Source organism: Pelodiscus sinensis, chromosome 2, assembly GCF_052426305.1.
Source record: "Pelodiscus sinensis isolate ZL-2025 chromosome 2, ASM5242630v1, whole genome shotgun sequence".
NCBI lineage: Eukaryota > Metazoa > Chordata > Testudines > Trionychidae > Pelodiscus > Pelodiscus sinensis.
In genome coordinates this window covers 195,448,905-195,463,587 of record NC_143053.1, presented here as the reverse complement: position 1 = coordinate 195,463,587, position 14,683 = coordinate 195,448,905, and the positions used below count along the sequence as shown (strand labels likewise).

Sequence of the window (14,683 nt, the reverse complement as noted above, 5' to 3'; positions counted from 1 at the left end):
ACCAGGGACTACAGAATAGTTGAATAACCAATAAGAATTCATGCAGTTACTCAATTATTCAATTACCCAATATCTAACATCTCTACTGGGAACACAAAATTTGTTAAAGGAAGTCTACTGCATAATTACATTTAAAAATTTAGGAAGATGCCTAGAGAATGACTTGCAGCTATGAGCAACTAGTAACTCTATAGTATTGTTTATGAGGTAACCACTACTATAGCTGAAGACATCTTCCTGTAGTTGATCTGACTGAGTAGGGAAGGGAAAGACTTCTATTGTAATCAGTAAGAATCGAGGTTGTCAGATTATACCTATTCTCCACAAGGCGTGTTTACAGATTGTAGAACATAAGAATGGCCATACTGGGTCAGGCCTATGGTCCATCCAACCCCTGTCTGACAAAAGTGACCAGTACCAGATGCCCTAGAGGGAGGGAACACAACAGGTAATCCTCACATGATCCCTCCCCGTCATCCATTCCAGACAAACAGAGGCTAAGGACACCATTCCTACCCATCCTGGCTAAGAACCATTGATGGACCTAACCTCCATGAATCAATCTAGCTATTTTTTGAACCCTGTTAAAGTCCTACCCCTCACCATATTCTCTAGCAAGCCATTCCACAGGTTGGCAGTATGCTGAGTGAAGAAAAACTTCCTTTTGCGTGTTTGTAAAACTACTTGAGGGGACAAAAGTGCATTCATGTCCCAAACCTGATATATTTTGTGGTGACTTTACCTACCATACTAGGTATTTGGAGAATTCATTTTCCATGCTATCACAGAGCACCAGAATTTGTAACTATTAGGATGCTAATTCATAAATAAAATTGATTAATAAATTAACGTTAATTTTATACCAAACCATTACTCTCACTTTAGGTTAATTGACCCAATGGATGGGGGGAGTGTATAATTTAATGGAACACAAGATAAAATATGAATTAAATATATATTCCGAAACTTGGGTTCAAAGCTGAAGTGATATTGCAAGCAAAAAAACAGAGTCAAGATGTCCCCTATAAATTTAAATAGTGTCAATTTTTAAAAATTCGTCAGGGATTAAAGGATCTTTCACAATCAGTTCTTTGCTCATTAAAAATGCTTTATCAGCTTTAATAGGTGATCCGCAGTATTGCTCTGAATGCCCAAATCACTCAAAGAAAATTATTTATCTTATCTATTTATCTATTAGGCTAAAATGCACTTAAGGTAAGATTTGATATATTCCTTTACATATCAGTTAAACCTCATACTCAGTGCACTGTGCTGGAAGCTATCTTCTACTTGAAATCTCTTCTAAATCCAGTATCTCGGGTTCACCAACGCATTCGGATAAAGTCAATATGCCAATTATTTTTGACAACATAACAGCCTTGCATATGATCAGCATGTTGGCTAGAGATGCAGACAGGCTGCAGAGGGGAAGGATCAGATGGCTAGCAAAAGGGTAAGGGGACGCTGGGATTTGAGGGAGCCAGAGGAAGCTCCCGGCGGTAAGGGAGTGCTGATACTCCAAGGCAAGAAGCAGCCTAAAACACTACCCAGAAGAAAATGGGCTGGAAGAGTGAGACATGCTGATGCCCACATCCCTTGTGCAGGGACCACATAAAGGCCTAGTGGTTGGTAGAAGGGGAAGCTGAAAGCTCCTGGGTTCTAGTTCCCAGCTGTGGGAGGGGAGTGGTGGCTGGAGGGTCAGGCGGCTGGGTTTGAGATGAGACTGAACAATTAATTAAACTCATACCATATGAACACAGAATTGTTATTAAAAGCAATCCAGTAATATTTAAATTCCTGCAATATAAATTGTTGGAATCCATTCGAGTCTAGCTGAATAAACCATCCTTTGCTTTTGTGGCTATAAACTAAAAATTTATAAATTTACTAAAAATTTATACATTTACTTTATATGATCTAACACTAAAGCCAAAAACTATTACCACAAGTATTATTTGGTTTTGTGACTTCCCTGTCTCAATATACATAATTACAGTATTTTCATAGAGTTCATCATATTTTGAATCTGTTAAAGTTTAACGTTCTGTAATTCCATCAGTTCAAGTTACCATAACAAGTAAATAAAAAGCTCCAAGCTTAGATCAGCAGTTCCCAACCACCGGTCCACAGACCAGTGGTGGACTGCTAACACCTTCCTGCCGGCCACAGCACTCTGCCAGGCCACGCCCCCCAGGTGATGAGTGCCACCCCTCCTCCCCAGAGGAGCTCCGTTCCCTTTACGGTGAGTGCCTGCACACACACTAAAAATTCTCCTCCAACAATGAGTGGAGCTGCGAGCTGCCCCAGTGTGCCGTAGCTGGAGCCAGCCCATGGTGAGGCTATCCCTATTGGGACTTCACAATGGCCCCAGTTCCAGCTCCGGCGGCAGCCACACAGTCCAGCTGGTAGGGCTGTGTGGTCGTCAGCTGCTCTGTGTTCTTTCCATTGCAAGCATCATGTTTCGGACAAGGGAGCAGAGCCTTCGCGGTCATGAGCATCCCGAGAAAGATCAGGTTACAGAGACCACAGGGAGTCGCGCTGGGTGTCAATGATTTCCACCCCTCCTCCAGCAGGGCCCAGCTTCCCCTGTGGGGTCTCCCCTCCCGGCTCTGGCCTGCACCATGGGTCTGGCCACTTCCCAACATCCCAGGGTGGCAGCATTGGTCAGAGTAGTAGGGGGGGAGCTGAACTTCCTGTCTCAAACCGGCGGGCATCAGGAGGGCTAGTACTGCCCTACTGTTGGGTGGGTGCTGCAAGCCCGAAACACACACAGGCTGAGTGACCCTGCACCTCTAGGCCCCGACTGTTAACTGCCTTGGAAGGAACTCTTGAAAAACATCAGAAACATGTGCCCACTCCTGTTGCCTGTGCTTCAGATTCTGCCAATCCCATGTAGGTGTCAGGGGCTGGGCTGTCGCCAGGCCTGTCAGGCCAGGGTCTCTTCCCAGCCATGGAAAAATGTTTTGCTACATGGTGGGAGGGCTGTGTGGAACCGGGCACAGTAAGTTTAGAGCAGCCGTGACCCAGGCAGCAGTCTTCAGCTGGCAGTCGACAGAGGGTTAGGTGAGGGGGGCAGGGCTAGTGCTGCAGAACTTTGGGTACAGGGCTAATATTGGGGACTGGTACAGGGGGGAGGTGCTGAGGGGGTTGGGTGCAGTGGGGCTCTGGAAACAGGAGGCTGGCACTGGGAGATCTGGTGGTGCTGGGCTCTAAGGGGTGGGAGGATAGCACTAGGGGGGTTCAATTCAGGGAATTCCGGGGTCAGTGGCTGGCACTAGAAGATAGTCGAGGGGTGGGGGGGGTGCTCTAGAGGTTAGGGCTGGCACTGGAGGACTCTGGAGGCCGGGGCTTTTGGTGGACCAGTAACATTTTGTTTGAATATTTGCATATTCGTTATGCAAATTATGGATATACAGATGCACAAATATTGCCAGTCCATCAAAAGTTTGTGAATGGGTTTGTCAGTCCCTGGTATCAAAAAGGTTGGAAACCAATGGCTTAGACTACAAAATTAAAGCTAAGTGTGACTATGTGTGTTATGCCGCCTGTTCACTTTATTTCACATTAACATTTTGATACATCAACCTAATAATGCAATATCTAAAAGATAAAGCAGTTAATGTTTCTTTCAGTAAACCAATTAACGTATCCATTTGACCAAGGTGAAGTTTCAAGTAACTCAAATCCCAATATTAGAAATTAAGACAGTTTTGTATACAGTCTAACTACTCCATATTTGTCCACATCACAAAAATATGCTGAGATTTTACGTCACACTATTAGAATCTATTTACAAACACCATACTATTTTTGGAGAAAAGTTCTAAACACTTACTACGTATCACAAGCTTTTTCGCTGTTGGAAAATGAAACTAAAGTAGGACTGAAAAGGTGCCATATTACTGGATATGGTTATGTTAGCCTTCAGTTTAACATACAACTGAATTCTGTTACTTCCAGAGTGTTTTGTTTAAAGCAAGTCTAATTTGCCATGTCTTCATACCTATTTGGTATTCCAGCTGCACACAAGTTTGCTTTTAAGTGACGGAAACAAAATTTTTGGGTATCAGTTTAAGCAAGGAATCATTTGTGTTAGCCCAATCAAGGGACAATTAAAAATCCCTGAAATTTTGCTTTTTCAGGAACTTTTGTATTGGAAATCATATGGACCTCTTCCAGAGACTGTTGCCTTCCTTCAGAAATAACAGCTTTACAGGTGGATTTGGGCCAAATGTATCTATATTACATACAGCCATCTCAAAGACAACTTAGTCTAGCAACCTGGGAGCTACAGCCTTCAGCAGTTTACACAGAACTGAGTATTTTTGCTAAAATATTTACCTTCTTTGAACAAAGTAATCTTGTTCTTCAAAGATTTCACACAACACAAGAAGGCTGGCAAATAGATCCAAACTATCTACACCTATGAACCAGTCACCTCTTGCCTAAAAGCTTAGCCATGAGCTAAAGCATCTAAAAAAATTAAAGGAAAAGGAGGTATATGAAAACTCTCTTTTTTGTATGAATGACTATAAACCTTTACATCTAGGAAACATTTTCCAAAACTTCAGCAGATTTAACTGAATGGAAAAATTTACAAAACAAAAAAGGGAAGAAGGTAGGCCAATAATTATTTTGCCCGCCATTACATAAAGCAAGTGGAAAACCTTTCATACAAGCAGAAAAGGAAAGGCAGGACAACTTTCCAACAGACCATCCCTTAAGGAAGAACTTTCATGTATAAGAAACAGGACTATGTAGCACTTTAAAGACTAACAAGATGGTTTTAAAGTGCTACACTACACAGTCCTGCTTTTTGTTTCAGCTACACCAGACTAACACAGCTACATTTCTATCACTATTTTCATGTATAAGAATACTTTAGATCAGTTCTTTCAGTATGCTCCTCATCTAACTTGAATTATTCCCCCCGATTTCAAAAATGAAAGTCTTCAATAAAACTGTACTACCAATCAATCTGAATTTTCTCTTACAGGCAAGACGTGAAAATGCATAGTTTCAAGTGCAGCTGATCTAATTCTTGTTTGAAACGTCATGTTCCCCCACTTTAGGTGCAACACACACCTAAGGTTATTCCTCTGGAGCATCTCTCATGTTCCTGTATATAGAAGAAAATTAAATATTGATTTTCTGACCTTCACCCACATGCTGTAAACAAACCTGACCTTGAAAACTTAATAGATGACTGACAACTTAGCAGGATGATTAAATCTAGAGTCCTATTTCCTGGATACACATCTGGAACTGCTGAAACTAAATGGTCACTAGTATTTCCATGACTAGTTTATATACAGACAAGATGGATAAAATGGTAACAGTTTTCCCTGTTAGGAAGCCTTCTCTATCTGTACAGAGTCACAGAACAAAAATCAAATATTCTTGCAATGGGGTTAAAAATCAAACATGTTAAGGAATAAGCCTGCAAACCTTTAACATATTTACATGTTAGAGATTTCTGAACTTGGTCAACTTTCCTATAAACACAGAAATAAGATCCTCCATAGATTTTTGCATACATGAAACAGAAGCAAAAGGACCACATTTTGAATAGGCAGTCCTAAAAGTTCTTAAATTGCTCATACAATGTGAATTGTAAGATACACTGTTTCACTGATGTATACGTAACAAAACTCAATTCAGACAAATAAAAAAGAAGGTCTGCACCATTTTGGGGCATATCAAATTTATATTTATCATGAATAATATCTTAGCCATTTCTATTATGGGTTTTTAAGAGGAAGTTTTGGCATTATTTACTACTGTCACCAAAATCAACTACATACAGTACTTTCTGCTCTTGTCCCATTTATTATCACATATACTGAAATAGTGATGAGTTCTAAAAGAGTTACTGGACTTAATATCTACTAAAATTTAGACAAAAAAATGTTTGGCAAATTTAAGAACATTCCACTTCAGAGGACAAGGGGTTCACTGGTATTAGGTAGGAGTTTCAGTTGGCCTGCCCTGTTCAGTGCCCCAACTCACCTATGTCATAATCTAAGGTATCACTGGAAAACCAATAACATGCTCATCTTTAATATTCTTGCACGGTACATGCATGTTAAACACTCCAGGAATGAACAAGTATAACGGAAGTATTGTGTTAAAATGTCTTTGAAACAGACAAGTAAAGGAGTGAACAGTATTTTTTCTAGTCCAAGGAAAGGTTGACATCCCCATCTATATGCAATCACAATCAAATGGCCATTGGCTGACGATGCAAAGCAGTAGAAAAAGATCCATTTGCATTATAGAAAGCATCAGCAGGGAAAACCACCATAGAACCTTCTTCATCTAACTCCATGGCACCTTACCTCACAACAAAGGCTCTGGACTTGAAGACACATTTACAAAATGAGAGGGGGAAAAAGGATCTCAAGTTCTTTTCCCTAAGAAAACAGAAGTGAGCATTTTTGGACATTGTGGGAGATCCTGATCAAGAGTGTAGTCAGTCATCTTGCTGGAAGGAGTTGTGGTAAGAATCTTATCTTGAACCAAGACTATACTTTTCAGATGTTTTATTAAATAAAAAGTGATTTTCATGCCTACTTGTTTGTAGGATTTCATCCCTCATACCTGAACTCACTCAAAACCTCTCTTTTTTTGATTAAATACACTTATTTTACTTTCACTCTAGATCAAACCAATGCTCTATTTGAATTAAAGGGTGAGTTTACACTGACTGCACCATTATTTCAAGATAACTAGCATTATTTCAAAATAATGCGAGCCTCTACACAGCCATTCCATTATTTCAAAATACTTTCGAAATAACGGATGACTTATTCTGAAATCTGTAAACCTCATTTTACGAGGAATAACACTTATTCCAAAATAGCTATTTTGAAATAAGGTGTGTGTAGATGCTCCACTAGTGCTATTCTAATTTATTCCTCCCCAGTGCCTCCTGAGACTCTAATAGCGGGTATACATTAAGGAAGCCTGCCTCGGACTAATTTTGAGGCTTCCCTGCAGTATAGACATGCTACAGTATTTCAAAATAATCTATTTCAGAATAACTATTCCAGAATAGCTTATTTTGAAATAAGTGTGCAGTATAGATGTACCCAAAGTGATTATCAACTCCAGTAAAAGCAACAAGCTTCTGTGCTTTTGTCTCTTTAAAAGAACAGACCGTGTTATTCCACAGTGATCTAGAAGAGGACTAGACATTTCAGGGCAAATAATTCTGGGGAAATTTGAGACTAGGGTTATGTTGTGGTCTCTTGACTACAAGAACCAAGACTGGTGGAAGATCATAGTGACTATGGTGTAACAAGTAGGCTGCTGGAGTCAGAGTTGTTGAACCAGGACTGTTCAACATACAGAAACTGAATGCATGCCTGGATGCCAGATAAGAGCAACTACACAGAGTTACAACAGCAGAACATTTTATGGCCCTTAGGGTTACAGGATAAGCATTGACAACCTCCCACAGGCCTGGACTGAACCCCAAAAAGTGAGATTTTCCAAATATGCATTTGAAAAAGTTTAAAAATACAATAAAAGAAAGACTGATAGGCATAGAGACAAAAATAAATGTTCAGATAAGCTCCTTTGGAAACTGACAGTTGTATACTGTAACTACACGATTATTTTTTTTAACCTCAAGTGAATTAATCCATACTGCAAAGGTTTCTAGTCTGACCATTCCTCAAAAAATGCATGTAAATCACAATGGTGTGTTTCAGCATTTAATTAAGGATACTTGCATTTGGAAAAACTAAACTCCCTTAAATTACTCTCAAATGCACTTAATTATTAAAATCCATTCTTTTCTTCTCTTGTACATTAACTCCATGAGTGTCAAAGAGCAAATAACTATCTAAATTCAAAGGAAAGAAACAAAATACATAGTATATGCAACAAAACAATAGACACCTTCATTTGTCTGTAGCATACAACATCCAGTAGACTATTATAATAATAAATGGGAGAAGTAGGCGTGATTCTGTCAACAATGAGGTCTGGAAAAAACAGCTTCATATCTGTATGACAAATCTGCCTTTCTTAAATGTACACAGGTCGTGCTGACATTCAAAATCTACAAGTTAAAAATTTTCTTACTTTCATCTGTTCACTTTTTTAGTTTAACAGATTTTTTGCTACCTTGCAACAAAAAAAATCTTAATTTATCAAAGATATGTAGTATAGGATTTATTTTTTTAATACACAGGAGCTGAGTTTGCCAGTATCCAACAGGTGAAACCTCAATAGAATTAACTCATTGTTCTCTGCATTTCCACCTCCAAAGTAACAATGCAAAATAAAAACCTCTGTTGTCAACCCTACAATTTTAAAAATCTATATCAGGGTCTAGGTCTCCTGTTAGTATAATAGCCATGCAGACCACACACTGGAGTTCAAATTATTTCAGTTCCATAGCTAGCATGAAAGCCACCATCTCATGGGGATCATAGTATGCATATGGTGATGTGTTGAAACTGCAAAGTAATTTTTAGATATCAATGAAAGAAGCTTTCCATTAAATGTTTTATATTTTCCTTTTTACTATATGCTTAGATTATAAATTCTACATGAGAAGATCAATCAATCAGAAGAAACAGCTCTAACTATGATTCACACAATAAAAGTTGTAATCATTTATTTTGGGGACAATAAAATATTGTCATTTATCTTTAAAAATATGTTAGGCCTTTCACAACACAAAATGTGTAAGATAAATTGAAATAGTTACCCAATTAAAACTACCTGCACATATATAAATAGGAATTTGAGGGTCAAATAGCAAACAGAGTTAAAAACAGCCAAAGATGCTTTTATGACTCTCACAAAATTGAGAAATCTGTACAAATATTTTAACAGGAAATGTTCAAGAAGAGACAGCGGGTAAACTCCCCAGAGACACTCATATCCTAAACTTTTTTTAAAACCTGCAAAAGTCAGAGAAATCAGTATCACTCAGAATCTAATGTCCCATTTTCTTGACCCCCCTCCCCCCGGTCAATTTAAGCATTGACATGGGTTATTCCAGAGGCATTGCTGCATGAGCAATCAATGGATGAAGATGAAGTATCCAGGCTGGTTTTCTCTACATTTCAAATGCTTTCAATACAATTAATTATGAAATATTTACCACAAACAGGCATTCTTCAGCAGAAGCTGATGGCATTACTCTTAAGTGAATTCATTCTTTTCTCTTGACCAAATCCCAGAAGGGTAGGACTGTATTGGACCACTGTGCTTCCAACACAAGAGCAATCACATGGTGGTTTATAATCTTCCACCTGTTCTCTCACTTGAGCAATATTTATATGATTCTGAGGAGTGAGAGTAATGAAACGTGGGTTATATCTTGAGCAAGTTAATGACACTTATTTGTGTTTCAATCTCCTCTCACCCAGATGCTGGTACTGAATTGATTGCCTTTCCAAATGTTTGGAGGAGATTCAGGCATGGATAAAAACAAACTGACAAACTCGGTTCAGGTAAGAGAAATATGATGGAGGGTTGAAGAATGCAACTCCGATGCAAGGCAAAGATCGTACCTGTACTATCCATTGGAGATACCTTCCCACCAATTTTGGTTTCCTAGTTTACAAACATGAACAAACTAGATTACAACTTATTTCCTGACAAGCACCTTTCAGTGTAAAGAACATAAGAACAGTGATAATGGGTCAGGCCAAAGATCCATCTAACCCAGAATCCGGTTTTCCAACAATGGCTAATGCCAGATGTCCCAGAGGAAATGAACAGAACAGTTGATCATCAACTGATCCATCCCCTGTTGCCCATTCTCAGCCTTGACAAACAGAGGTTAAAAACATCATTCCTGACCATCCTAATACTCATTGATGGACCTAACCTAAATTTATTTAGTTCTTTTTTGAACCCTTTTATAGTCACAGTCTTAACATCTTCTAGCAAGGAGTTCCACAGGTAATTGTGCACTGTGTAAGGAAATACTATCTTTTGTTTGTTTTAAGCCTGCTGCCTAATAACTTCATTTGGTGACCCCTCCTTCCTGTGCTATGGAAAAGAGCAAATAACTTTTCCTTATTTACTTTCTCCACACCAGGTCATGAGTTTATGGACCTGTAAAATACACCCCTAGCTGTCTTTTCCTAGCTGAAAAGTCCCAGTCTTATTAATCTTTCCTTTATAGCAGCATTTCTGTGCCCCTAATCATTTTTGTTGCCTTTTTCTGAACCTTTTCCAATTCTAATATATCTTTTTAGAGATGAGGCAACCACATTTGCTTATAACAATCAAGATGCGGGTGTAATATGAAAAGTGAGTAAGATATTTTCTGCCTTATGATGTTTCCCTTTCTTAATGATTCCCAACACACTGTTTGCTTTTTTGACTACTGTGGAACATTGTATGGATGTTTTCAGAGAACTATACATAATGACTACAAAATCTCTTTCTTGAGTGGTAACAGCTAATTTAGACCCCATCATTTGATATGTATAGTTGAGATTACATTTCCCAATAGCTATTATTTTGCATTTATCAACACATTTTTCCAATATTTTGTTGCCCACTCACCCAGTTTTAAAAGAGCCTTTTGAAGCTCTTCACAGTCTACTTTGAACTTAACTATCTTGAGCAATTTTGTATCATCCGCAAATTTTACCACCTATTTACTTCATTCTTCAGATCATTTCTGAATATGTTGAATAGCATTGGTCCCAGCACAGACCCCCTGGGGAAAACCACTAATTACATTTCTCCCTTATGAAAGCAGGCCTTTTATTCCTATCTTTCATTATCCATCTTTTAACCAGTTACTAATTCATGAAAGGATATTCCCTCTTATTTAATGAAAACTTATTTTACTTAAGAGTCTTGGTGAGGGACCTTATCAAGGCTTTCTGGCAACCTAAACACACTATACCCTTTCGATTCCCCTTGTTCACGCTTGTTGACTCCTCAAAGAATTCAAGTAGATTGATGAGGCACGATTTCTCTTTACAATTAACTGTTCACCAACATATTACATTAATCTATGTGTATGACCATTCTGTTCTTTACTATAGTTTCAACCAGTTTGCCAAGTACTAAAGTTAGACTTACTGGCCTGTAATTACTAGGATCAACTCCGGAGCCCTTTCTAAAAATTGGCTTCTCATTAACTATCCTCCAGTCATTTGGTATAGAAGCCAAATTAAAGGATAGGTTACAAACTACAGTTAAGAACTCTAATTTCACATTTGAGTTCCTTCAGAACTGTTGGGTAAATGCCATCTGGTCCTGATGATTTATTACTGTTTTATCAATTTGTACCAAAATCTCATCTAATGACACCTCAATCTAGGATAGTCCTTAGATTTGTCATCTGAAAAGAATGCCTTAGGTTTGGGAATCAATCTCATATGTTCAGCCATGAAGACCAATGCAAAGAATTAATTTAATTTCTCCCCTGTGTACTTGCTATCTTTGAATGCTCCTTTAGCATCGTGATCATCCAATAGCTCATCTACTCGTTTAGCAGGCTTTCTGCTTCTGATGTACATTTTTGCTATTACAAATAACAGAAAATTAGACAAAAATGCAAAAAGTATTTGCTCATGAAGCTGTGTCTTTCATCCCTGTCATCATTTCACCTTAAACGATCCCTTGAAATATGTATTAATTACCTATGCAAAACAACCTCTTCCAACTTGTATTTAGCTGTGACATTGAGTAGGTTTCCCAGACTTGAAGATCTCTGTCCCTCACCAACAGAATTTGGTCCAATATAAGATCACACTCACCTACCTTGTACATCAAGGATGGATTATTCTAAAATGCTCAATTTGGAGCTACAATGGAAATTCATTCAAAAGATACAAAACACAGAGTTGGCTAATTAAGCAGACTGTCCAACTACATATTCAATCAGTACTACATGAGCCACACTGGCTGCTCGTTGGTTTCCAGGTGGAATTAAATTAAAATTAACCTATTCCTGTCAGAGATCCTCTCTCTGCTCCTCAACTACGACAGTAAGATTTAAGGAGGCACGTCATCTCAACACATAAGGGAGAAGATTAGTTACTTGAAAGTTACTTTCAGAATGCATTCCACTTATGGTGCAAAATAGTCAAAATCTGTTTGTCTGTATACATTCATGTTTTTACAGTGGAGTTTGAGGAAACGAGTATTCTCCAAGAGATGATATATAAGAAAAAGTGGGTAATTGTGGCCAGACAGCCTGCCTCCATATTATCCATCTTATTTGCCTCTCTGAAGCACAGGACAGAAAAGGAGCAATAATATCAGCATAGTCTATGCTGGCTCATCTGATCCTGAGAAGCTGAAACACAGATATGTGGATAGAGAGTAGCTAAGTCAATAAGCTGGCCTCGAGGCTGCGGCTGGCACCTATGTTGATTCGAACACACACAGTCCCAGGAAGAGGAATTTCCCACTGAGAAAACAATGTCCTGTACTTCAAAATTTAATCATCTCAAATCTCTCTTACAAGTGTAAATTAAGTTCACAACTCCCTTGTAAGAACTGGTCTCACAGCAGACAGACCAGCATCAATTGGCAATTAAGATAAGAAAGAGAAATACGTGACCCCATGATTATAAAAGATGGGCCCAGCACACACTCACTTTGAGTGTCATTCTACCCTCTACCTGCTGGTCGGGTTAGGTGTTTGACCTCCCGAGGTTCTATGGGGACGCCCACCTCGTATTTTCGTCTTTCCTAGGAATTGAGGGACCGGCCCTGGCCTGACATGCTGGAGTCGAGAGGCACAGAAGGGGGTAAAAATGGTACCTGGATGTGGTCCTCTGTCTTAAGTGTACACATAGAAAGAGTAAGCTGTTACTTGGTACCATTATTTCTATTTTTCTATCTTTATCTTCTTTGTAACCATTTTTAAGACCTATATTTTGCTAATAGTTAAGAAATAGAGCAATAGCCATTGTAACCATATGATTTATAAGCTTCCTCAAATAAACCTGTAACTGTTTAAGTTTTAACCTGCCTCCTTCAGTTGCTGTAACAGAACCAAGCACAATTTAAAAGAACTTCAGCCGGTCATAAAGGGACAGATATAGGGAGAGCTTGGGCGTTTGGATCTGTGTCACTCCCAGGTGACAGGACCCACTGGGGCATCTTTCAGTCTTTCCTCAAGGCTGCCCGCTGCGAAGGAATTATGAAATTCTAGCAGCTGAAATCTAAGATGTAATAAGCTCTTCCTATATAACGGGGCGTCTGTTGGCCTGCTGGCCACCCTCTGCGATGGGACCCCGGTCCTAGCAGTAAAGGCACGGACGTTAAACCTTTTCTCGGAAACATACACACACACACTGCCCTGACCGTCGGCTGACAGTAATCTTTGCAATTTAATTGTGCTATATGGCAATTCAGCTATTGTGATTATGGGGCTCCACTGTATTTCTCTTTTCATATTGTTGTATTGATTTTATTGTGTTTTAATAGATTGTCCAAACAAGATAAATAACTGTCTTTTTCTAAATTTGAATAAATATATAAATGTTTAAAAGGCCAATTTAAAAATTCAACTAGAAATCCTAATTTAGAAGTGATTCATTTAAACCACCATGACAATTAATACCAATTAGTGTTTATATAATCAATCTTACTAAGAATACTAAGGAGCCAATACGCAATGGCTGTGTCTACACTGGGCCACTTATTCCGGAAAAGCAGCCACTTTTCCAGAATAAGCTGCGAGCTGTTTCCACTGGCCCCTTGAATTTCCGGAAAAGCACTGACGATCTACTGTAAGAAATCAGCTACTTTTCCGGAAAAACTATGCTGCTCCCGCTCAGGCAAAAGTCCTTTTTCCGGAAAACTGTTCCGGAAAAGAGCCAGTGTAGACAGCCCAGTAGTCTTTTCTGGAAAAAAGCCCCGATCGCGAAAATGACAATCGGGGCTTTTTCCGGAAAAGTGCGTCTACATTGGCCACGGACGCTTTTCCGGAAAAAGGGCTTTTCCGGAAAAACATCCTGCCAATGTAGACGCTCTTTTTCCAGAAATACTTATAACAGAAAACTGTTCTGTTTTAAGCATTTCCGGAAAAGGGTGCCAGTGTAGACGTAGCCAATGGGAAAAGGCACCTTCACATACCAAGAACATGTCTCTGCTAGGGAAAATGTGAGGCCCAGCAAATGAGTGGAATAGTGTGGAGACATTAGCATTGCCATTCAGAACTCTCTTGTGTCCCATAAGCTGCAGTCAAACTGGTAGATGCTCAGATACTGTGGTGATGAGGGTGGTTTAACAAGCTGTATAAAACAGAATATTTTTCCCATGCTCTTTACTTTCTGAGAAGTATGTTTAGTTTATTTTGTTAGAAGAAGGGATTCACAGGTATGGAATCATTACAAACAGAACAATGGTGGAATAACAAAGTCTGAGTATGTGCCCATGTGGCTGCTACTCTGCTGTATTCTTCAGGGTCTGCTTGGTGTATGTACAAAGCCTAGAGAATTTTATGCATTCATATTTTTAAAATAAGTGTCAATTATTGGAAGAAGGCTGTTCCTAGAGTGTTCTCACTCCAAGTAGTTTTTACTTAATACCTCAGTAACTAGTCCAGTACCAATGTTTTCTAAACAGTATTGGAATATCAGAAGGATCCCAGCTACAGAGAAGCAAGTTAAGTCCAATTTAAGAGTGACCTTGAGTTATGACAGGTAACTGGAGTTGTTCTGGTCTTTAAAACAATTAG

The 14,683-nt window shown here is 39.0% G+C and overlaps 1 protein-coding gene across 7 annotated transcripts in view; it reads right to left on the bottom strand.

Moving 5' to 3' along the window:
• Positions 1-14,683, bottom strand: part of TBC1D5 (TBC1 domain family member 5) — a 525,247-nt gene that overhangs the window by 437,906 nt on the left and 72,658 nt on the right. The gene's annotated exons all lie outside the window — the stretch shown is intronic.